Source organism: Rhodamnia argentea, chromosome 5 (genome assembly GCF_020921035.1).
Source record: "Rhodamnia argentea isolate NSW1041297 chromosome 5, ASM2092103v1, whole genome shotgun sequence".
NCBI lineage: Eukaryota > Viridiplantae > Streptophyta > Magnoliopsida > Myrtales > Myrtaceae > Rhodamnia > Rhodamnia argentea.
In genome coordinates, this window is record NC_063154.1 from 29750291 (window position 1) to 29777321 (window position 27031).

Below are 27031 nucleotides of genomic sequence, written 5' to 3' on the forward strand. Positions count from 1 at the left end.
CGATTTCAGTCTCCGTACCTCTGACGTTATTCTTGATGCAATTTCGATCAACTAACAGACTGTCCAAACTGATGAAGGAGCAAATCTTCAGTGACAAGATTCAGAAGGTCTGTGAATCTTATTTGCGGGCAACTACGCTCTCGAACCAGCCAACAAGTCCAAGCTGCAGAGTCCTTTCTTCTCAGGAGTCAATCGGTCACATAATCTATTGAAGCAAAATGTGGTAAGAAAAGATCATGACATAATAGTACTCATGTGCAAAATTTGGTCTGGTCAACATTACTTTAGTTATCACACCTTTGGTGTTCTTACTCGTAGATCATTTGCTGATCGAAAATCAACTCCGCAGACTATCCCAGGCTGTTTTCTTGAGGGGCGCATCAAATGGAAGCATGCAAGCCGCAACTCTTAAATGTTCGGACGGGTCATGACCTCAGCGTCTCCCTTTTCAGAAGGAATGTTAAGAATTAGGCGTAAACTTTGGTATGCCTAAACAAAAAAAACCAAAAAAAAAGGTTATGGTTTGTTACGTTTTGTTTAGTTAATCAGATCAAAGAAAGCAAACCTTTCTGCTGCAGCTAATTGAATGGTGATGCATTTCCTGATGCTCTCTGGCGAGCAGCGAACATTACACAGGGCACATTGCATATTTCGGGTACATGTGTGCCTAATTTCAAATCTCTTTGCATATTTGCGTCTTTGTTCGACAATGTATAAATCGAACTCATCCGCAGCATGGGTTCGATAAAACAAAAGGTCATAAGCAATCCTTATCTCACGCCAATATGCAGAGTTGGTCAGTAACAGAGATTTTACTATAATAATTCAAGTAATTTCCTTCGCCCTTGAGGTGGTTAGAAAAGGAAAGAAAGAATGTCCTGCACCAACTCTGTTATCTGGGAAAGTTCGGTGATGGAGTGATTCTTTATACTGATTAGATCTCATCTCTTTAAGATGATAATTTCATGCTCTGCTCTAGTCACCAGCTTCCTCTGGTAGTCCAACAACCTCTGTACAGTCTCCGAAGTAATCACTGAAATTCGCACTGGCTGTTTGAAATTATATGCATTGGGCAGAGTACTCCATATGGATCCATCAAGATACATATTCAGGAAAACAAACAAGTTGCGACTGGTGAAGTGAAGACGAGGAGATATCCGAACGAGCATGTGGTGCTCTGCTCTGCCTGCCGCAAGCATGGAGACGATCTTGTGTTAGAAGTCTCAATTTTTCAGCTGGAGTTGAGTGACAGAGTTCATTGATGGAGATGAACCTTGGATGTGCCGCTTGAGGCCGCTTGCAAGGTCAATACGATTCAAAATCTTATGACTTCCTTCATTTGGTAAGGAAAAAGAAAATCTAATGATTTAGATTTGAAAAAATCATTGACAAATAAGGCAATTTGTGTAATTCCCTATCTAAATTACTCTACTAAATATTAGAATATGATGGAAGATTCAGAGCATTGTTGTACTAATATGACTAAAAGTATGATCTTGGGTAATTAGTTTTGCTAATTCGTCATGAGCTAGACCCAATATTCTCGACAGGCCAAACCCATCATAAGAAGGCAAAGATACAACAACATAAGCTTGAACTGTTTATAGATAGCTACAAATATCACAAGCATATTCATTGTAGAATCCCTTCAATTAATTACAGAACTCAATGTTTTTTTCTTTTTTTTTTAATCGTTGTCTTTATTTTCCCGCTTTTTATCTTTTTCTGCATTTACATGGCAGGCCCCTGCAGTTTATCTTTTTCCTGGATTTACATGGCCGGTCCCGATTGCCTCCCTTTTAATTTCTCGTCATTTATTTTCTTGCCCAAAATCAATTGATGACCATTTACAACCTTTGTCAATTAATCTGTGCTCTCGTAGGATTTTCCGTCACTTTTTTTTTCCTAAAAGAATGATGCTCTCTAGTGATCAATACGCAAGTAGATTCAGATTGAAGTCTAGTAATCACTTAACTGAAATAATAAGACCGGATTTTAAAAGCCAGCATTGACGTTGAGTGAGGAAGTTCCATAAGAGGACAGTCTTGCACCTTTTCAACTTACCTAACGAAGAGTGAAATTGAACAAAATAGTCATGAATGTTACCTAAATATTATCTGGAAAGAAAAAATTGAGTATGATCGCTGCGGACTCACGGCTAAGGAATTTTCAAAGGCTAAAGTTCTTCGGTTGATAGCGGGTATACAATTTGTAATTGAACAAAATAGTCATGAATGTTACAACTTGTGCTCGAGGGATGACTTCCCATCTCCGGAGAGACGATGAACAGCCAGAATCTTCCCGAAACAGTGCGTTTGAGGGTTCTGAATGGTGGAAGTTGGAGAGTGGAGTTGGAAAAATGGGATGAAATGGTTTGGTTATCAAAGGGATGGAAGGAATTTGCGGAGCATTACTCTATCCGTGAGGGCCACTTTTTAGTCTTCAAACACGTAGGGGACTTGGATTTTCACGTGCTCATTTTTGACAAAAGCGCAACGGAAATAGATTACTCGCTAACTTACGCTGACAGCAAGAAATTGAACCCCGGCACTGTCGAATTTGTCCCGCCTAAGATGGAAGATGCCGATGGTCACTGCAATCTTGGATCAAGGAGCCATGATTTTGCCACAAGATACAGAAAGCGTGTGAACCTTAGCCTATTAGTAATGCATAGGCTTTGTGTCATTTTTTCTTATGCTCTCTGCCTGGCTCATTCAGGTAGGATGGAAAATTCCAAACGCAAGGTGAGCCCCGCCATGCTGGCTTCTCGTACCTCTACTTCTAAACGATCTCAGGTATCATCAGCTCTCAAAGCAGCCAACAAGTGCAAGCCGCAGTTTCCTTCCTTCAAAGTAGTTATCGGGTCACATAATCTATTGGGGCATAATGTGGTAAGGGAAGAACCTGAGATAATGGTTCTCGCAAGGTGTCATCATATTGACATTTCTGGTGTTAGTCATCATACCTTTTATGTTCTTATTCATAGTTCATTTGTTGATAAAAAATGAACTAAGCAGAATATCCGGGGTGCTTTTTTTAAGGGACGCATCAATGGAAGCATGCAAACCGCAACTCTTAAGCATTTGGACGGATCATGGCCAGTGAAGCTCCTGTACTACCCACAACATGGCTCGGGTAAGCTCTCTGCCGGTTGTGGCGCGTTTCAGAAAGGAACTTCTCTAAAGGAAGGAGATGTCTGTGTGCTCGAGCTTGTTAGAAATGATGATATTGAATTCAAAGTCTCCATTTTCAGAAGGAATGTCGAGACTTAGGCGTAAACTTTGGTATGCCATCAGAAAAATGTCTGCTTAAACTATGTTCTGTTTAGATAATCAGATCAAAGAAAGCAAACCTTTCTGCTGCATGTATTTTTTTTTTTTTTTTTTTGGGGTCGAAAGCTGCAAGCAATTGAATGGTGATGCATTCTGACGTTCTCTGGAGACCAGTGAAATTCCGGTTACATGCGTATTTATTCGACAAACTATAAATCGAAGAAAGAGAACAATGCAGGGTCTCTACAAAAGTTTGAGTCCACCCATATGTCTAATTGCTTTCACCCACTTCTCTTCTTCCAAGCAATTGTCCCCAGATGCTCGCCTTTGCCAGTGTAGTTTTGTAGAGGAAGCTTCTCTAAGGCAGGAGACCTCTGTGTGTTTGAGCACTGTCGTGTTTAATGTCTTCGTCTTCAAGAACCCTTGCACAGAATGATTTTACTCTTCTAACAGCAGAGAAAGCATCCCAAGTACATTTTTAGTGCTGAAGAAGCTCAGAATTTCCAATGTGAATCTCTACTTTTGTCAAGCCCCGATTCTAGAGCACGCGGCATCCCTGCCAATTGGTCCCTCAGGTCATAAAGGATAGCATCCCAGGCACACTACCGACCTACGATACTTTATTAAGTATGCAAAAACGTATAATACTTTCAGACAACAACATACGACAGGGATAGTAAAGCATAAAAAACACATCACTAAAAAAAACATTTTAATTACCGACACCGCTTAACCCAACAGAGATACTATGCTAATAAGCCCCATACTTCGGAGCAAGGTAGGGTCAACCTCGTCTCTATTCCAAATAAGAGTTTACGTCACCCTCGCCTTTCAACATCAACTCCAAAGAATTGCTAGCTTCTTTATCTTGAACCTGAAATGGTTTAACGACGGGGTGAGAAATAAATCCCAATGAGTCAATGCCTAAGCTCGGTTATGGCGTTGATTCGTCCAAAATGTCCTATCAATCAATCATATCTCATAGTATAGATATCTCGACCACATGCAACTTACCCGCTAAGAAGCCACACAAAATATAAGGACAACTTGATACGACAGTCAACGTCACCCCAATTTAACTCACTAGCACAATATCGTATAGATATCAATCCACAAAACACCCCACACAGTTCAGTTGACATGATTAAGGCCATTCAGTCAGACACACTAGTCAGTAGGTGGCTGGAGTTATCGCGGCAAGGGCGAAATAGGCGTGGCCAGAGCAGGGAAGTAGAGCAGAAAACAGAGCAGAGGCCGGTCGAGTTTTTGGGCTGCTGCTCGGGACTCCACTGGTGTCGGGGCTTCGTGGGGTTGATGGTGGAGGTCTGTGGAGACCCGAGGGTCGTCGGAGACCGGCTGAGCTGGCCGGTAGGGGCCGGAGCAGCAAGCAACAGCGGCAGGGGCAGAACCGGCATGAAACAGGGTAGACAGAGCAGTGTCTCGGGTTTGAGCTGTTCAGGTTCTCCAGCGGTTTCGCAGCAGCTGTCGGCGGTCGAGGGTGGTAGCTGGAGGTCGATGGAGGGCTGAGGTGCTGGCTAAGGTGTTGTTAGTGGTCGGGAGCCACTGCAGCAGCGAAATCTGAGCAGAGCAGCAGCAGACGCAAAACAGGAGACTCCGGCTGTGGGGCTGTCTCCCGGCTGTTCTGGGCTGCTGTGGCGACGATGGCGGTGGTGCTGATGGTCTGGAACGGCGAATGGAATGGTGGCTGATGGCTGGAGGTGATGGCGGTCGTTGTGATCGCACGAAGTGAAGGCAGAAGAAGAAAAGGAAGAAGAAAAAGAAGAGGCGGCAGAGGAGAGGGAGAGAGAGAGAGAGAGCCAACATATTTGACTTGGGGGTCTTAGGGATAGATTGGGTCCCACCTTCGACAATGCCCTTATCTTGTAGTTCATCAAGTCTAGGCCGTCCCAGCTTTAGTTTTTTCTGAGACTAAGCACGGTTTTTGCAGTGATATATGGGACAATCTTGTCTTTCTTGATGCCTTTTCCTTCGGTGGACTAATGTGACTGTGAACACCACATTAGGATGCTCCATGTATGGATTCCATACAAATCGCTACTCATTACTGGGATCTCTCCATTGCATATTGCAAACATCAAATAGCAGTCTTGTGTTCATCTGTCATTGTGGACACTAAAAAATGGTCAATTTTTGGTTATTAGAGATAACTGACAAGCCGAGTCGATAAATAGCTTGGTCAGAACAATCGACAACTCTCCGATAAAGTTATTGACACAAAACGTCGGTTATCAATGAGAACCTTTACCATCGACAACCACCGTAGATTCTATGAAATGTTGGAACTTGAAGGCAATAATGATGAATCGACGATGAAACATAATTGCTGGATGGTTATTTTACAACTTCTTATTGATACGTGTTATTTAATAATAGGAGATTGTAGAATAACATCTCGTAACCATGTTCCCACACGTGAGGATTCCTATAAGAATCGTCCGTGAGTAAACATCAAATGGACTATTAATACTAGGGACGGATAATGACACGTACCAAGACTTATTGCAGATGGACGAAATAACTATAAAACTGGTGCCAACAAGGAATGATTCCGCTAAGCATCTGAATGTTTTCCAAGGGCGCAATAGAAAAGGCGGATATTTGCCTTGGAATACGTGGTGGGAGAACAGTTATTGACAGTTATCTGAGTGATAAAACTGCTTTTTGAAGATACGAAGAATGTGAGTATAGCCCACATGAATAGAGGAAGAAGAGGATTGAACAGATACAAGCAATCCTAAGGCATGGCAGTTACTCGGGCATTGGAACAATTCCCCAGAGACTCGGCTCAAAAGGAAGAACGGGGGCACGATTTATCCGACTAGTAAAAGAAAAGGAACAAACTGATACAAAGAAAGTCGGCAGTTACATAAGGACTTGGTCAAATGGATTCATGGGATATGTTGAACGTGGAAGTTATCAACATGCCAAAAGCTACATTAGTCAAAGAGCAGGTAACTACTCAATCATTACAAGTACCATAAAAAATTTATAGAAAGCCCTCCGAACAAATCAACAAAATTTATCTTTACTTATCGCAGTGCATTTTACTTTCCTTAGTTGTAGCTTTCAGATTCTCGCCGTCAAGTCAAACCCCGGCGTTGATCTTTATCTTAGATTTTGCACCATTGAGTCAAACTCTGATGTATCATCGAGGAGTAGTCAAATTCTGTCATCGAGTCAAACTCCAACATAGTTTTAGGTGCGTTTGGTTCGCTATTTTTGGGTAGGAGTTGTGCTTGTTAAGTGTAGGATACATAATCCGATCTAATACATACTTAAAAGCGGAAACATGCCCAATAGATCACCAGATTCACCGATCGACGAAAATACATCACGAGGACATACCTTATTGATCACCGGTTAGAAGCCCTTTGCGATCTCGGAGTTTTTCTCTGTCAAACGATAATCGACAATTGGGGAGAAATGTTCTTCGTTCTCTGTTCTTTCTTAGAAGTGACAGAATGAAGCGTCAGCTGAGAACAATGGGGAGGACGTCAGTTATTGACGTAAAACCAACCAACGTAACCTTTCATGTTTGAAACAGGTAATCGCTCAAGGGGGTGTGGTTGCCCGCATGGGCGCACACCGTAACCCCCTATGGACCCCACTTTAATTTAATCTAATATTAAGTAATTCCATTGAATCAAACTCTGGTTTGATCTTATAGATTGTATAGTTCCTCCCAAATCAACAAAGGACCCTTCGCAACCTTTGTTGATTCATATGGATTCTTCCACATTCTTGAAGAATATTTCATCATTTTTGGCGAAACATCTTTTTGGCATGCTTGGTGAGACACATTTTGTTGATTCGAGGAGACTACAATGCAAGAATCATAAATCAACAAGAGTTCGACAATGCTGCTGGCAACAACAACCCATTACCACAAACTCGTAATGAGACGATTGCACGTTCCGACACTTCAATCACTAGGAGAGCAGCAGAAGGTAATCGATGTGAGGAAGTTGATCTTCCAATTGCATCTCAATGATGAGTAATTGAGGGAGGCTGCACCTGATGTCAACATGGAATTAACCATGAGAAGAATATTTGAAGAGCAACAAAATGATACGGCCAACTCCATTGTGAGTCATATCACTGGTGTAATCAAGTCGACCATCATCAACGTCGCCCTCTCGATGCCAAGATCAACGGGCACATTCCTAGTCTTCTCCATTTATTGATATTTATAATGTTGGTCTGAGTAGTCAACCCCTATAAAAGTTATGCAAAGGCCTGAATCTTCTAATCAAAGTCAAAATAATTGAAACAGTCAGGCTAGTGTTGGTCAAAGAAACCAACTTGGTGACAACAATTTGGTAAATCAAACTAGTCGACAGATTGGTCAATTATTGAATACTAAAAATGTAAAATGAGTGGCTTTGGAAAATGTAACGGCAGGGGCGCCATTGATATATGACCCAATGTGAAAATTTCTATTCAGCCTAACACGCCAATTGACATAAGAAAAAATCCTACAAAACCAGCATCACCACTTAGCGGGGCAAAATGGCCAACCAAATCCATAGTTAAACCCTGCATGGTTTGTCAAAATAGTACGACAGTAATTTGGACTAGACATGAGTGTTGTCATACATGTTTGCAGGAAATTGCATCTTGAATAGGTTGATAACAAGATATTTTCAAAAGGTTTCAAAATGCATGACTTTGCCATTTTTACAAGCAAAAACGAGCAATCAACCATCGAACACATTGTTCGATCTTTGGTCCAGTGTGGGGAAGCATGGACAAATAGTTTTTAAGACTTAGGTTATTTTCTGTCTTTTCCAAAACCTAATTTCACTTGGTATATATATTTACCACCTAATTTGTGTGTAATTGGGCAGAGATGAAACAACAATTGCATTCTCAATCTCATAAAATAATAGTTAGTCAATCAATTAGTTTATTGCTCGATTTAAGAAAGGTTAGAAATAGATGTCTCATGTCATTCTCAACAAAAGTACTTATGAATTTGGCTTTTGATGGATTCAAATTCATTCTTAGAGAAAAGTTCGTGGGCCAATGCTTTGCTGATTTATTTCAATTGACAACGAGAGTATCTAAACATGGGCAAATGATTAAAGAGAGAGATAAAAGGTCACATGAAGGCTTTACATAACACGTGACTGTAGTAATATAAGTTAGATGATGATTATTTTTTTTTGTTTTTTGGTCGAAAGTCAGATGATGAATTGACCAAGAGGAAATTATTGAACTAGATGTTGCGAATTTTGTGCTCGGCAAGCCTTATGTTTGCTTATACTTAAAGCCTACCAAAATAAAAGAAAACGAGAATAGATAGGGCTAGGGATCTTGAAATTTACTCGTTCGACATTAATAAGTTCATTGAAATTTTTTACTTACCCTTAAAACATGGCCCAATATAATTAAACAGAAAGCCAAGTTATTATGAGTAAAGAAGATTCACTAAGCCAAAAAATATTGCAAATGACACCATTCATGAAGTTATAGCACAATTAATTGTATTCTTTTTGAGAAATAAAGTCAAGAATAATTTGATAAGGAAAACACAAATTTGGTGATGACAATGGTGCATATAATGACTCTTGATTATCTAATTTAAAAAGAATCGAATGATTGATGAATCATTCAGTTAATTTTGAAAAGGGGCATACGTTAACATAAAAAAATGATCAACTTTTGATTATTATCTACAAGTAACAAATCGAGTTGATAAATAATTTTGTCAAAAAAATCGGCAACGTTCTTATGGAGTCATCGGCACGAAACATCATTTATCTATGAGAACCTTCACCGGTCGACGAAGTCCTCGATAGCCATTGCAGATTTTACATAGTGTTGGAACTCGAAGGCAATAATGATGAATTGACACTGGAACATAACTACTGGATGGTTATTTCACATCTTCTTATTATAAGTGTTGCTTAATAGTGGGAGATTGCCGAATAATTTCCTGTAGCCACAGATAGAATTAGGAAGCTATTTGTTCTTTCAAATTCAATAGCCATTGTATGTGACCGTCGTATGTAACCGTCTCTAAATAGTTTATAAATACAAAAAGTGTATTCATTGTAAAATCTCCACAATTAATCAGGACGTGCAAATTTTTTTCTATATTTATCTTTACTTTTCTGCAATTTATCTTTACCTGCATTTACATGGGTGGGCCCCTATTACTTCCAATCTGTGTACCTTCAAATTTCTTGACATTTACTTTCCTGTCTAAAATTAATAAAAGACCCTTTACAACATCTATTGATTCATTTATATTCTCGAATGATGTTTTATCAATCTTTGTTAAACAATGATGCTCTCTAGTGATCAATACACAAGTAGATTCAGATTGAAGTCTAGTAATCACTAGTTGAAATAATCAGAATGAATTTTCAAAGCCAGCATTGGCATTGAAGGAGGAAGTTCCATAAGAGGACTAGTCTTTCACCTTTTCAACTTACCTAACGAAGAATGAAATTGAACAAAATAATTGTGAATGTTACCTAAATATTAGCTGGAAAAAAAATTAAGTATGATCGCAGTAAAAATGCGGACTCACGGCTAAGGAATTTTCAAAGTCTAAAGTTCTTTTGTTGATAGCAGGTATACAATTTGTAATTTCCAATTCTTGTTATAGGAATTACTAGTAAGACTCTCCCAGCAATAATATTTAGTCCGCAGAGGATATGATAGGTTGACTACCTTAAACGTGATGGATACTAGTCGAGTTTGAGTGGATTATCTTTTCTTTGGCCTCATGGGATAGTTTGCCAAGATTCGTCAAATAAAACAATTACCTTTTTGAATGTCGTAACTTTCATACAACACTCGTTTGATTGTCATAATTTTTTTTTTTTTTTGCTCTTTTTAGTGCTATATCGAAGTAAAATCGGTCTTTGTATTTCTAATGCGACATACAAATCTTAGCTTCTTTGGCATTATTCGTAATATAATTTCTACCAACTACCAAATCGTCCCACTTTTAATGCGTTTGATTCCCAATGTGTTCTCCTTAACGAGCTTCCAAAAGCGTTCAGTTGTTTATTGACTTTTCTTCATCGCAATGATGAGATAAGCTAGCTCTTCTCCATCCTTAACGTCAGTAGAGAAGGCGAACAGCTTCCCGAAAGGTAGCTGTCATCCCAGAAACAAATGTCTTCTCCAATTAAATGCTACATTGAATTAAGTTCGCTCATATAAAGCCACAGAACTGGGTTAGATTCAGACGTTACTACCTACTGCACAGCTTGTGCTCGAGGGATGACTTCCCGTCTCCGGAGAGACGGTGAACAGGGCGGGCGAAGTTTTGCACAGGAGACACCTCATTTCTTCAAGATCGTACTCTCTCACACACTTCAAACTGGAAGGCTTGTAAGTTCTTTTCTTATGGCTTGTTTACGTGCTTATGATGACTTAATATGTTACAAAACAAGGGCATTCCGAAGAGGCTTGTGAGAAAAGACGTTAAGAATCTTCCCGAAACGGTGCGTTTGAGGGTTCCGGACGGTGGAAGTTGGAGAGTGGAATTGGAAAAATGGGATGATATTGTTTGGTTGGCCAAGGGATGGAAGGAATTTGCGGAGCATTACTCCATCTGTGAGGGCCACTTTTTAGTTTTCAAATACGTAGGGGACTTGGGTTTTCACGTGCTCATATTTGACAAAATCGCAATGGAAATAGATTATCCGCTAATCGACACTGTCGAATTTGTCCCGCCTAAAACGGAAGATGTTGATGATCACTGTAATCTCTCGGTTAGACTTCGAAGTCTAGATCGTTTCTCACTGAAGAGAAAGGAGAAGGATGAATTGCATCTACTATCATATCATCACAAGCCCTCCAAAGCGATGAAATCGGATTCCGTTAATTTGGTCGATGATGCTACTACTTCACATGCAATTGTACTCGGATTGCCACAAGATTCGGAAGGTGTGTGCATCTTGGCCTATTAGTAATGCATATTTTTTGTGTCATTTTTTCTTATGCTGCCCGCCTGACTAATTCAGGTAGGATGGAAAATTCCAAAGGCAAGGTGAGCCCCGCCATGCTGGCTTCTCTTAGCTCTGCTTCTGAACCTTCGCGGGTAACTACGGCTCTCGAAGCAGCCGGCAAGTACGAGCTGCAGTATCCTTCCTTCACAGTAGTTATCCGGGCACATCATCAATTGAAGAATGGTGTGGTAAGAAAACATCCCAAGATAATGTTGTTCTTATGTGCAAAATTTGGACAGGAATGAAATCAATTATCTTCTCGTAATGGACCATCGTTTTCCTACATGGTCCCGGTTTGCCTATGAGATTATAAAATTGTAGTCTGGATAACATTTCTTGAGTTTGTCATCATGCCTTTTATGTTCTTACTTATAGAACATTTGTTGATCAAAAATCAACTTGCAGACCGTCCCAGGCAGCTTTTTTAAGGGACGCATCAATAGAAGAACACAAACTGCAACTCTTAAATATACGGACGGATCATGGCCAGTGAAGCTTGTGTACTACCCACAACATGGCTCGGGAAAGCTCTCCGCCGGTTGGTGCGCATTTCAGAAAGGAACTTCCCTGAAGGAAGGAGATGCCTGCGTCTTTGAGCTTGTTAAGATTGTAATGTAGAACTCAAAGTCTCCATTTTGAGAAGGAACGTCGAGACTTAGGTGTGAACTTCGCTATCCCTACAGAAAAATCTCTGCTTCGCCAAGTTTTGTTTAGTTAATCTGATCAAAGAAAGCAAGAAATTGAATGGTGATGTGTTTCCTAATGTTTTTGGGAGACTAGTGAACATTACATGGGGAAATTGCATCTTCGAAAATTCAGAGTACGTGTCTTAATTCGCAAAGTATAAACCGAACTCGTTCGCAGCGTGGAGAGTTGATCTAACAGAGACTTTAGTATATTCCTACAAGTAATATCTGTCACCATTGAGGTGGTCACAGAAAAGGAAAGAAATAATGTCTTGCACCAACTCTGTTTTCATGAAAATTGCAATGGTCTCTGGAGATCGATACAAATAGATTCAAGGAAAGGTGAATAAGGGATAAATCCTGCACCAACTCTGTTTTCATGAAATGTTCAATGGTCTCCAGAGATCAATACATCCAGATTCAAGGAAAGGTGAATAAACATGAATCCTGCCATCCATCAATAACACGAAAGGAAATTCCAATAAGAGGCTAGTCTTTCCCCATTTCGCCTTACAAAATGGATGAATGACATCAAGAGAACAATTATGAATATTATAATAATTATAAACCTGAATCGCCCTAAAATTTTCAGAACTCATGGTCGGCAGGCATCCCAATGTTCTTGACCTTAGGGCTTAAAAAATAAAGTAATAATACCATCTGTCAGTTAACTTGCTTGAATCCCCCCAAAGAAATCATCAGCAGTCGAACTATCCAGCAGCTCCTATGAGTCGAACACGGCCAGATCAGAAGAAACAGTACTACTCGGCTTGCCGTTTTTGCTTATGAGATTGCTGAAGCGGCCATTGACTTCTACACCATAGATGTGCCCCATCTTGGAGCGTTTTGTCTCCAAGTATCTCTTATTCTCCTCTGTCATTGGAGTTACTAGAGGGACTCTCCCAGCAATAGCCAAGCCGTAACCTTTAAGCCCCACATACTTTGACGGGTTGTTCGTCATCTGCTTCATCATCCAGACTCCCAGGTCACGCAACATCTGCAGTATTAGTCAATATGTTAAGCACCATATGCTATGAAAAGTTTGATGATGGAGTGATTCTTTCTACTAATCAAATCTCGTCTTTTTAAGATGAGAATTTGAAGCTCTGCTTTAGTCACCAGCTTCCTCTAATAGTCCTACACATCTCGTACAATTTCTCAAACGGTCACTGAAATTCATCTACCTTTAAATTTAGGATGACGATGTTAGTTAATTGATCTTCTCTATTCCACAAAGCATATAATGACAATGACGCTGAACCAACCTCATTCAGAAGCTAAATTATTTAGGACCTCTCTCACATTGTTATAGCTCCTGACTTAAGTAAGAAATACCTAAGCACCAATTCCATACTCTCTAGAGTCAACAGGCGACCCGAGTTCAACATTTGCTTCCACGGTGTCACGCCCATAGTCCTGCAGGTTATAGGCACATAGTTTGTGGCCCCGAACCTATGCCTCTTCCTTCGTGCCCTCTGAGGTATACCAGCATGCCCCTACCAGCCGCTTCTATCTGCTGCATTGCCTGTGCAAGCTGGTTGCCGCAGTCGCATCTAGCAGATCCAAATATGTCTCCTGTGAGGCATTCCGAGTGTACCCTCACAAGGACATCTTGACCATCTCCAATGTCACCCTGTTCAGACGATAAACTACAAAGTGTGCATCACATGATGGGAAATATTGCTGTCTGAAGGAAGGGCATAAAACATAATTTTGGCATTCCTATATCAATTGCCAGACACATGCAGGCCCCCTTTTCATAAGCTTCAAAAAAGAATTATTGTTCCCATCAGTTTACTAATATCCTAACAATCATTTCTCCTGCTGTCAAACATTCTTGTCCAGACAACGTTGTTATCCAAGATAAATTTGGTACTCCAAACTATGATTGATAAATGATTAGACAAATTTTTACTAACAAGGTTCTCAGAGTTCACAACTAATCCATGCGAAACTCTCTGTATATTAGTTTTCTGAATTCATTCTATTAGTTTTTAGTAGTTAACTCATAATTTATCTCACCTTGACCATTTGCAATGTGCTCAATTCCATCTGATATCGATCTCTAGCAAGAGGCCATGAACGGCCCACGCATTGTAATTTTGCAGCAGCAGCAGCAGCGCGCTCAACTGATTCATTTCTTTTCAGGCGGTTGCTATGAATTTATGTATTCAACGAGTAGTGAGATCATTTCTCGATCCCACAGTAAAGAAGATTCTCAATATACAAATGAGAATACAACAGAGAAACCTAACTAGAAAAGAAGATGACTTTGAAATGGAGGGAGTACCGGAGCGCGAGAGCAAGAGCAAAATCAAGACACAAGCCCTAAATTCAAAATGTTCGGGCACCTATTTCTTAGAACAGAGAATTTTGTCAATCTTCTCTTCTGATGGCATAGACTGAAAGTATGGATTTTGGGGGAAGCTTCGATCGAACGATTACTCGTACACTCACATCATTCATTAGAAAAATCTGACATTTTGCTGATGTTCATGCTCTGTTTCCATGCACAGTAGATCCTGCTCTGTCTCGAAAGAATATATGAAATCCTGCTGTGGGATTTAGACATTGTTATAGATGCTTGATTGGGTATTGCTTCCAGCAAAGACCAGATGCAGAGCCCCTAATTTATACTTGATGTCTTATAGGAAGATGATCATGTTCTCCCAGTACCACCCTCACTGCCCATTCACTTCATCCCTTGCCTACACCAAGCAAGTATCAATCTGAACAGTAAGCTACTCATTTTACCAGTAACTTCAGCAGAATAGAACGAAACGAAAATGTACAGCAGACGATCCCGCAACAAACTTCGGCTGATTGATCAACTTTCTTAGGTCCACCCCTTAGCAACTAATGCACCTTAAACTGCAACCAATTTCATAGTTTTCTTTTGACTTGGCTTTTCACCATCATCCTTCTTAGCCTGTGGACGGTGAAAGCTAAGGATCCCATCCTGAGTTGGTTTTCTATGGCTCTGCAGTAAATTTGGTCCAAATTTGTGAGAGAAACACGTCTGCATGCGAGAGACATTTGTGTGTTTGAGCTCATTGATAGGGATGACATCGCTAGAGTCTCCGTGTCCAAAGAGTGATAAAGACCCGATCCCCATTGCTTGAGCTGAACAACGAAATTTTTTCAATATCTTGGTAAATTTTTCTAGTAAATTTGATGTGGTCAGTGAATTTCATTATGCTTGGATGACGGGCATGTTTCTTTGGGGTAAAGTTTTGTAACTGAATTACTCTACAGATTATTCATCCACGGTGAATGTGTAAATTATATCTTACATGAACTATGGACCTAATGGAAATCTAGAAAGATATTAAAATTAACGTGGAAACAATTAATATTAATATTCATAAGATATTAGTAGTTTCCATATATACTTAATTAAAATTTGTATCTCAATTTTAAGATAAGTTCTAAATTTATCCGAAATGTATTGTAATAGGGTTCAATTGTTTGGTTATCAACCACCACAATCAATTAGAGACCTCTTATGGTGCTAGCGATGACCTAAAATAAATTGGGCTGAAATGGATTGGGCTTTTGATTAAAACTTAATTGAGATGATGGTCCAACTTTAATTTCAAGGTATCTTCATTTAGGTTTCTGGCCCACCTGGATCTCTTAGAAAAGTATGTCCTTCTCTTTCGTCTTCATGCCTCATTTACCTTTATTTGTTTGGGCATCAAAGGAGGATTGACACCCCCTTTTTAACATCATAATCCAGCTAGGTGCACATGGTCACCTAACAATAAGCAAATCAAATCTCGTGCGAGGCATGTACCCAAGACGAAAATTAAATGTGCCACTAAATAAGTAGATCAACATTTCACAATCAATGACAGATGGAATCATGTGAATAGCAATATTGAAAATACATGACTGGAGTAGTCAAACCCCACTTTGCCAACTATTTGAGAGTCCAAAGGTCACTTACGCCTCTTGAAAGAGCTGGCAAACTTGTATGTTGGCCTTTCGAACAAAAAAAAAAAAAAAAACTTTTATGTTGGTGACGTAACAGTCTTATCAATTTATTGCTTAAAAACATTAGTTGGCGGTAGCTGTATATGGAGTTTTCTTTTAAAATTTTAAGCTTAGTTTTAAATTTACTTTAAATGAAAATTGTATTTGTAAAAAAAAAATACCTTATTTTTAAATCTAATTTTTTAAAATTTATTTTGTATTTTTTAAATTTAGAAGTTCACATGGACTTAATTTTAAAAAACATCACTTCATATTAGAAATTTGATTATAAATGCCACGTATTGATTTTAGGCGACATATCTCATCGGAGGCACTTAAAAAATAGTTTTTTTTTATTTGACACTTAAGTAATCCGACAGAAACTTTTAATACTAAAATGAGCGACGTACACAACTTTTGACATTTATGGTGTTCTTTTTTATAATTATTGAGCCAACGATTCACGAGCTTTGGTCAATGAAATTGTCGGCAGTAGCACGTTGCGGACCAGATGGAAACAACTTTGTAACTTGTGAAATACCACTTTCAATAAGATTTCTTTATTGTCCAAGTCTCTTCTTAGACATTTTTTTTTCCCGTAGATCTATGTTCATTTTAATAAAGTTCTTCGAAATTATTGTCATGAACTAGGAATATGCGAGAGGGATTATAAAAAGATCCCATTTGACGCTGCATTATTGTTTTTGTCGCCTTCTCTAGCCTTTTTTTTTTTTGTCAGGGTCGCCTTACATAGTTTTTTTTGGCCTTACGCCTTATATAGTTAACTTGTTCTATTTGTCACACTTTTTAAGTACCTTTTTTCTGCATTTTGCCTTCCTCAAAAAGATTGCAAAATGAAAATAATTAGGTTTTATAATTTATGAAAAAGCATATAAATCTAGCTATCAAAATTGTATTGTTTTGAAAGCTACTGCAATATTTGCAAAATAAGTGTTAGAAGTAAAAGAGTCCAAACGGTCCCAAGCATTTGTGCTAACTAGAATCAGAAAGAGCGACAGCAAAGCAATGTCAGTTGTGGCTCACAATCATTTTCCTTACTAATTTTTGTCATGTATAGAATAGCAGTATTCAAGAAAGCAAACTGGTGTAAAATGCGAATAAAGAACAGGAAAAAGTTTAATTTCCTCGGGAGTACTTATCTAACAATTCCAATTGTAATTAGTTACATCCAATGTAACAATTACAGTCGACTTCCTAATCTGACAACTAGCGCAATAATAATTTACTTCTATATCTCATATGTGATTTTATTGAACCGCACAAGAAGCGGGTCTAGGTCTAGTACCTTATCAATGTTTGTATATAGCAGAGGAGATGGTGGAGGAGGAGAAACTCGGGCATGAGATGCAAGTGTTGGTAACTTTGTGAGTTTATGGCCTTTTGTTATGTGTTAGTAATGCGACAAGTTAAAGAAAAACAAAGTGGGAATGCACAAATTAGAGGAGCCGTGTGTATGGCCTGTATGTGTGGATGAGAAGGGTGTTCAGACTCACTATTCGGATCAGATCTCATGTTCATCTACTTTTTGTCATTCTCTTGTTGGAGTTAGAAGGAGAAGTGTATAACGGGCTCTAACTATACTATGCCACAGCTGTAATTTAATCTGATCATTCTATCAAACCATATAATGTTATGTAGTAGGATTAAGACACAAGTAAGGCTTCGTCTGTTTTGCAAAAAATGAGTGATTTGAAAAAATATTTTCCTAAAGATGATCGTAAATTAATGAAACTTGAGAGCAGCTAAACTCGGCAAGCTTCATATTAGTTAGTAAATACTAAGCCATCCATGTACGACTTTTAGCCAACGATGTGGGACCTACATGAAAAATGCCTTTGTAATTTGTGAAAGAGAAATGATTTCTCGATAATACTGTCGGAGACAAGACAATCTAAACCGTAGATTCACACACCATTATCGTGTGTTTTGCATAAAATATTCATTGATTGGGAGATCGTGTGATTGTAAATAACTAACAAGACTATCGGACCGTCAGGCTAGCAGCTTCTTTTGTGAAATATTCACTTTTAGCGGGATTCACGTGGCACAGCAGATCTCGGCAATAATTAACATGGATTTTAATAACCTTTTTTTTTTAAATTATTGTCATAAAATAGGCACATGCAAGAGGGTTCCGAAAAGATTCCATGCCGCGTGCCATCGTTACATTTTTCAACTTCTAGTTCTATTCGGTTGCACTTACACTAAGTACATTTTTCTGCGTTTTGCTCTCCCCCACAATAACTAAGAGCGAAGATATAGTTTAGGTTTATTAGTAATGAAAAAGAAAAAGGATAACTACAATCAAAATGAGAGACCACGGAGCAATGTTAGGAAAAAGTTTAATTTCCTTAGCAGTTCTAGTCTAACAATTGTAATTAACATTCTAACGTAGCGAGTAGCTTAGTTATAACTTATCATATATTTTATAGGTTATTTTATTGACCAACACAACCAACGGGTTCAGGACGGGTACCTAATCAGTGTTTGTCCATTAAACACGGAGGAAGTGATGGCTTACCTAATCAATGTTTGTTTATTAATTGTTTGGCTATGAATAGTGGAGGAAGTGTGGATACCTAGTCAATGAATATAAAGAAAAATGCAAATAATCATCCATCTCTATATAGTAAAGATGGTGACTCAGACAACATTAGGGCTAGTACCTAATACATTTTTGTATTACTCCACTGTTTTTAAGTCCAAATTGTTTTGAGCTTCCCAAGGATTCCCTGCAGAGGAAGAGTTTGAAAAAGACCTCATGTGACAGCTAATACAACTGGCATCTTTCGTCTTCATGCCTTATTTACCTTTATTTTTTTTAGTATGAAAGGAGGATGAACACCTTTTTTTTTAACATCATAATCCAGCTAGGTACACATGGTCACCTAACAATAAGTGAATCAAATCTCGTGCAAGGCATGTACCCAAGACGAAAATTAAATGTGCTACTAAATAAGTAAATCCACATTTTATGGTCAATGAAAGGTGGAATCACGTGAATAGCAATATTGAAAATATTGAAAATACATAGCAGGAGTAGTCGAACCCCAATTTGCCACTTTGAGTGTCCCAAGGTCACTTACTCCTCTTGAAAGAGCTGGCAAACTTGTATGTTGGTGACTTAAGGGTCTTGTCAATTTATTGATTAAAAATATTAGTTGGCGGTAATTGTATATGGAGTTTTTTTTTTTTAACTTTTAAGCTTATTTTTAAATTTATTTTAAATGAAATATGTAATATAGTCTATGAAATTTTAATTTGACCAATATCATCCCCGAACTTTAACCCAATATGCAATATGGTCCTTGAAATTTTAATTTGATCAATATGGTCCCTGACATTTTAAAACATGTTCAACTTAATCCCTGAACTTGAATCAATATAAAGACTATATTGAACATCTTCTTTGGATTCAAGGACTAAGTTGAATATGTTCTAAAAGTTCAAGAATCATGTTGATCAAATTAAAAGTTTATGGACCACATTGCACAATGGATTAAGGTTTAGGAGCTACATTGCACATTAAGTCAAAGTTCGGGGACTATTTGTGTCATTGAGTAGAATATTAATAGAAGTTGCTATCCAATATATAGAAAAAAATAAGGTCATTTTATTTTTGAGATCTGTTTTGATCTGTATACCATTTTTGAAACTTAAACATCAATTTTTTTTTTCTGTTCAATAAGCTTAAATATAATGTTACTTCTTACGTTTTATTATGATATCATTGACCTGCACAAGGAGGGGGTTTGAAATTAATACCTACCAATGTTTGTCCATTAGTGATGAAGGAAAGGATCCGGAGACTCGGACAATGGGAATGGTGACTGTCAATTAAATGAACAATAAGACAATTACTGCATAACCTAGCGAATCATATTCCCATTACCATCTTCAACTTTAAATTAGACAGTATTGGGAGGCACCAAAAGGAATCTTCGCCATTATAGTGGCAATGTATTTTTTTGCTCGTTTTATTAAACTCAAAATGGGTTGAATGTGGATATGACGCAAATCCATAAAGACCCACATAGAGTTGAGTTTTGACGTCTTAAATCCATTTCGAATGGTTTTTAGAATTCTAGTGATATACATGTCACGTCAATGAGGCCTGGTCTTGCCCGTTTGGTCTCTTTATTGATTACATTTGTTGTATCGATGATGACAGACTGTATAACGTGCATGGGTGGGTGTGGCCTGTCCTTTTCCATTTGTTCTCTTAATTACATTTTGTTTTATGAATAATGATAGACAACAAAAATTACTTATTAAACAAGCGATAATCCAAGTCGAATCATTTTATTACTTTAACAGCTGGTAGTCATTTTTTATTATATTCTCTGACCCGGTTGATGGGATTTCAATTGAAATATTATTATGGGAAGAAATCAAGCAAAGAATTCAGTTTAAGTCCGCAATTGTTGTCCTAATTGAGAAGACCGAGAGCAGTCATTTTTTAATTTCACGCTTGCCTAGTGACGACTTGGAGCGGTGTGCTGCGAAGTTTTCAGCTTCCCAAGGAATTAACTACGGTGAGAATGTGAGATGATCGAGCTGCATAATTCATACTCATCTCCTCTTTCTTTCTTGTGATTTATGGTCTTTGTTAAGGTTCTGAACCGTTGGATTGCTAGTATGAATGATCATGCTCAGCTGATAAATTTTAGTTTATCTCGGTTAATCGCAAATTTTGAATGTTATGAGTACCACGTGAGATCGAATAAAATACAAGTATTTTGATATGCAACATTCAGTAGCGTGAGAAGTCCTAATTCACAACGCTCTTGCTGAATGCTAGCATTGTCTTATCGACAAGGTATTGCAATCAGTCATTGAAGGTTGTATATGCATTTCAACCTTTAATCGTCGCCCGGTTTTGATTTAGACAAGCACCCCACATACAAATATCGACGGAAGTACTAATAGTACGAAAGAAATTAAAGATATTATTTATCGCAATCCTTTATCTATACTTATCAAAATTATGTATTTTTCTGAAGTCCTCTGGAAATTCCAAGGGTCCACATGTGCTTTTGCCTTGGTACAAAGGCACAAACAGGAAAAATAGGTGCGACCCTTACAGTGAAGGCTTGGGGTTTAGAGAAAAGTCAAGATTCTGTCCCACCATTGCTATGCACTGCAGAGGCAGAGTGTGAAAAACACCAAGGGCCACGTTGTACTTTGTATCACTATGCGTGCGTCCATCTTCACTTACCATTGCCCCGAACTTAATTTTTCTCTCGGAAAAAGGCCCAAATTTTAAGTGCGGTTTCAAATCTATCTCGAATTTTGTTTCATCTAAAAAATCACAAGTTTGAATCCCAACTTGACGTAAACTTTTCACATCGATAAAAAAAAAATTCGCATTAGTAAAGTAATAAGACGATAGGTACGGATCGACATTGCATTTTCATGTGGATAACAATTCTACCCCAATTAAAAAGTCCTTCAACATGAAGTCGTTCTAAAATATGAAAATTAGAAATGACTAACGGCAATTTTTGGACAAAAGGCTAATGGAACATAAATGAGATTCGGGATCGATACTAAAGTTTAGGGTATTTTCTGAAATAAAAAAAAAGTTCGGAATAGATTTGAGATCGAATCTAAAAATGGAAATTTTTTTTTAGATTAAAAAAAACGTTCGAAATAAATTTAGGACTCAATCTAAAATTGAGAGTTTTTTTTAAGAGGATGAGGCTATTTTTTATCACACAAAAAAGGGCGGTTGTCAGAGAAAATCGCGACTTCCAAATTTCGAAGAAGAGACCTCGTGCGGGGCTCGAAAGAGTGAATAAATATTGCTAATTTAAACCATAGTACAGGGCAGATGCATATGTGATATGGGGACATGTGGAGTCTAGACTAAAGTCACAGCACGTCAAAGTCACGACTATAGCACCCGCCACTTCATTGCAGTCTTTGAAGACAATACAATAAAAAACAAACACTTATTTTCAACTATTGGTCGAGCTATAATCATAGAGCGACTGAGAGTGACAACCTATCTTTCTTTAAATTTTATTTTGGCCCAGTGACGACGTGGAGTAGTCTGCTACCATTCAACTTCTTTAGTCTATCTCCTCCCCCAGCATTACATTCCATGCCCATCTCTCCTCTTTCTTCCTCGGCGTGGCGTTTGGGTCGTTCTTAAGGTTCTAGATCGTTGGATTGCTGGTACTAAATCTTCGCCGTTGATCCCTCGTCCTTTCCTGGGCACAACCATTCTTCCTCCTCCTCCTCTTCTTTCTTCTCCAGTATCCGGGTCATCATTTTCTCCGTCCCTCCGTTTTCTCCCTCTTTGCTTCCGGTATTGAGAGATGTGCTGTCAATAGAAACGAAATGGGTTATGTAAGCATAACAGTTTTTTAGTATTTGTGAGAATAATGGTGCACGTGAGATACAAATTCTTTAAAAAGTGAACCTCATAATAACACTTAATTAATCGTTATTTTTTTTTTCGTGGTTCAAAAAGACTATGAATTTTATAATCATCCAAAAGCTGATACATAATACCCTCTACGGGCATGGCGCGTTTGGTGAGCTTTGAGCTCTTTGGCCTTAAGGCGTAAGTCGGTCGAATGTTCAAAACCCTCCCAACGCGTTTCTCGGACTTAAGTGGGGGGCCCTTGCTGGTGGGCTGTGGGGCTAGCCTCCCTCCGGGTATAGTCGCCGTCGGAAAGGGTCTTCGCCGCCCTTCGGGTGGTGGTGAGTTGACCCGGTTACGACCGGCGGATCCTGGATTATAAAAAAAAAAAAAAAAAACTGATACATAATTAATTCTCAAATGAAATCTACTTTTTGTCTTGTAAAAATGACGGCTATCAAAGAAAATCACCGTATGTAAGTTCCGCCTCGTCCGCACTATACATGAAAAAGTGACTTCCCCCAGCTTGTATACACTTCGGCAAACCCTTCTTTGGTTTGACCATTAAAACTACCCCAAATTATGTTTTTCAACCTAAGGCTCCTTTTATTCTGTAGAAAATGAAAGATTCGAAAAATATTTTTTAAAATATAATTGTTTGTATGGCTTGAAATAATTAGCTAATTAAAAATATTCATATTTTCGACGACAATTTACATATGGATATTTTCGTGAAAGATAAAATGTATTCTTTATTCATTCATTTTTATAAGCAATATAAGTGTTCATCTTTAGAAAAATATTTTTTAAATCATTCATTTTTTGTGAAATAAAAACACCCCAAATTAATATATTTTATTATCTTTTTTTGCTTTTCTTTTGGTTAATCTTTATTTGGTTGGATTGATTGGTTTTTGTTGATATTGCTATGATAAAACAAAAATAGCACTAAAAATAACATGTTTTTGCCATTAACGAATGTCTTTACAACATATGAAAGTTCTACCATATATGAAAGTCATTTTCCCCTATAATAGATACATTTACCAATTACAAGTAGCACATATTTAGAGTAACACGCAATCTTATCAACATATTAGAAATTGATCGCTATGGATTGCTTTTCAACGGCAAACATCTAATTTTATGGTTAGACCAGTTCATTATGGAAGCCCCTCTTAAAATATATTTAAAAAAAAAGTACTTGATGACGTATTGACCAACCCCAAAGGGGTTTTTGGTTTTTCCGGATGCGACGAGAAAATTGAATTTTATGCACTACTAACTAGAGTATCTTATCCACCTAATTACAAGAATTATTTCGACCAAAAAAAAAATTACAAGAATTATGTGCCTCATGACTTTATTGTTTTTACTTAGTCAAAATATTTTCAAACGGCGATGATGCATCTACACAATTGGGGGTAAATTGACAATTTTGATGGGCGTGTTTGTCATGTGAGACTAATAGATGCATAGAAATTTAGCCAGCTAACATTCAACTATATCCGAATCCAATATGATGAATACCCATCATATACTACTATTACTTTGACATTATACTTATTGAGCATCCCTCTCGTAAAATTATCGAATATCCGTAGTGTGGTAATTTTTACGTTGACATAATCATTTTCTTAAGAAGTGTTACGGAATGCAAACTAAACTTGCTCGTTACTGCAAAAACGTCATGCTTGCTTAACTCCTGGATTGGTGTGGTTAGTTGGGGCATTGCTGAAATTTTCAGCTCGGAACCGAGGAATCGTTTTTTTTTTTTTTTTTTTGGTCCAAGAGGAATCGTCCGTTTGAATCCCACAAGTTGAGAGCAAAGCTGTTTTGGGTTAGAGCCACTTGCACATGCCAAGGCCTGAGCTTAATTGGCTTTGCAGGATATTTCATTGGCTTTGCAGGATATTTCACTGGCTTAACCTCCACACATGTGGCCCTAGATTGTAGCCAAAACAATTGCCTACTTGAGGAGAATGCTAACTTCACATGGTAATTTTTTTTTTCTAGTCTGTGCGCTTATTCTCCATATATTAGGTAGTTACTATGCAAAACGTCCTTATCAACTTAATTACAAAGGGAACGCCCCTGATGACTTTATTTATTTTGTCAATAAACCTGTCAAAGTTCGGAATATGATACATGAAACGGCAAGAGACTCGAGACATGTCGTCACCTAACGGTCAACATGAATTAGATATTAGTGCATCGCCACTTAACAGTGGAGGAAAGGAAGGAGACATTGGTCCACGTTGGTGGCTTGATAGATGGGACCGACAGCGGACTTTCTTTTATTTTAAATCGTTGGATCTCCCGAACTGAAGCTCATCCATTGATTCGTCATCCTTTTCCGCACTCAAATCTCCTTCCCTTCTTCGCCTCACAATCATTCTTGCTCTGTTTCGCTCTTTCTTCTCCTCGGCCAAACCATCCTTCTTCTTCTTCACTACCTGCTGCTCTTTCTCTTCATTCTATCTCTCTCTCTCGGTCTCCCCGTTTGATCGCTCTTTCTTTCTCGAAAAGGAAAAATCAAAGCAAAATGTCGGTGGATTCTGCTGTTTCTATTGGGTGGGATGTCTTGAAGTGGGTAGTTGTTCCCGTCAAGCGCCAATTCGGATACGTGATCTCCTCCAAGAGCTACGCCCAGGATCTTCAGAAGGAGGTCGGGAAGCTGGCGTACGAGGCTGATATGGTCCACAATGACGTGGAAGTGGCCAGAAACAATAGCCGGGAGGTCTACAGTCATGTCGCGGAGTGGCAGGCAAAGGCTGAGAAGGCCTTGAAGGAGGCGCGAGACCTGTTGGGCGACTTCGAAAAGTTGAGCAAGACTTGTTGCTATGGGAGTCTTCCCGAACCCTGTTGTCGCTATCAGTTCAGCAGGAAGGCCAAGCACATGATCGAGGGCATTCAGCAACTCGCTCAAGAATTTAGTGAATTCAAGTATATTTCCTTCAGTGGTACTGCTCCAGGGAATGCGGCTGCTTCGACTCCGGCCAAGAGAGAAGGCAAAGATGTCGTCCAGTCGACCATCTCGATGGCCTCAGCTTCTTTTGCCTCGATGTCAATTAAGCTTAAGGACGACGGCATGGTCCAATCCAGAGAATTGATCATGCAGGAGATCATGGCTGCTCTTGCTGATAACAACAATAGCGTAGTCGGGATTTACGGAATGGGCGGGGTCGGCAAGTCCACCCTATTGGACGACGCCGAAAGGAGGATAAAGAAAGCGAAGTCGTTTGATTGGGTCGCTAAGGCCGACGTGTCGGAAAATCAAGACGTCAAGAGGATTCAAGGAGAGATTGCGCACGCGTTGGACCTGGACATAAAGGATGTGGAGTACGTCAATTCGCGAGCGGAACGTCTGCGCACGAGGTTGGAAAAGGAGGTGAGGGAGAAGAAGAAGGTGCTCATAATACTGGACAACCTGTGGAAAGGGCTTGACTTGAAGTCAGTAGGCATTCCTTGCGGACACAACAACAAAGTCATAGGATGCAAGTTGCTGTTGACGTCAAGATTTCAAGATGTTTTGCGAAGGGAAATGGGCTGCGACAGAGACTTCCGCCTCGATGCGCTGAAGGAGGAAGAGGCAAAAAGATTGTTTGAGAGGACGGTGGGCGACAAAGTTCATCACGATCCGTTCAAATCCCTGGTGGATGAAGCACTCAACAAATGTGCAGGTTTGCCTTTCCTAATTATTGCAATGGCGAATGTTTTTAGAGACGCCGATTTTCGCGAATGGAAGGATGTTTTGAGACAAATTGAGATGTCTACCAACAAAGGAATCGATGAAAAAATAAACGAGATGCTGCAGTTGAGCTATAATCGTTTCAAAGGGGAATATGGCAAGGAGGTGAAGTCATTGTTACGGCTATGTGTCGTTTACGGTGTCTCTAAGCCCTCTCTTGAAAACTTGGTGAGGTATGGCGTGGGTTCGAGGTTATTTCGAGAAGATAGCAGCATGGAAGAAGTGAGAGACAGGTTGAGCTCACTGATCCGAACCCTGAAAGCCTCATCCTTTTTGTTAGAAGACAATGAAGATGTTGATGGTTTCAAGATACACGACTTGGTTCGTGGATTCATTGCCTCGGTAGCTTCAAGAGATGACCCTCTTCTGGTGTTGAAAAATCATGATAAGTCGGTGATAGAATTGCCGAAGGACAAGCTCAAAAGTTGCACATCGGTATGCTTTCCCTACGTTGACATGGAGGAGCTTCCTGAAGACTTAGATTGCCCTGAAATGCGGATCTTTTTGTTGTTCACAAACAATGAATCTCTTAAGGTCCCAGGCTCATGTTTCAACTCTATGAGAAAACTCATGGTCTTACATCTTTCTCAAGTGCGGCTCACTCGTTCACCTTCGCCATTCCAGTTCTTGGAGAACTTACACACTCTATGCCTAAATGATTGTTCATTAGAGGATGTAGCCATGATCAGCGAGCTAAAACGGCTATGTGTTCTCAGCTTTGCAAACTCCAAAATTCAACGATTGCCAAAAGAAATTGGACAATTGGTGGAGTTGAGGTTGTTAGACTTAAACCATTGCTCAAAACTTGAGATAATTGAACCGGGTGTTCTTGGGAGCTTGATGAAATTGGAGGAGTTGTATATGGAGAATAGTTTTGATCGTTGGAATGCCGTGGAGCAAACTCCACCCACTAATGCCGGTCTTATTGAGTTGAATAACTTGAAGAATCTCTGCACTTTGCATGT

The 27031-nt window shown here is 38.9% G+C and overlaps 1 protein-coding gene and 1 pseudogene across 1 annotated transcript in view; one reads left to right on the forward strand and one right to left on the reverse strand.

Moving 5' to 3' along the window:
* Window positions 1–27031, forward strand: part of LOC125315325 — a 213988-nt gene that overhangs the window by 134156 nt on the left and 52801 nt on the right. The window lies entirely within an intron of this gene.
* LOC125315135 lies at window positions 12407–14015 on the reverse strand (annotated as a pseudogene).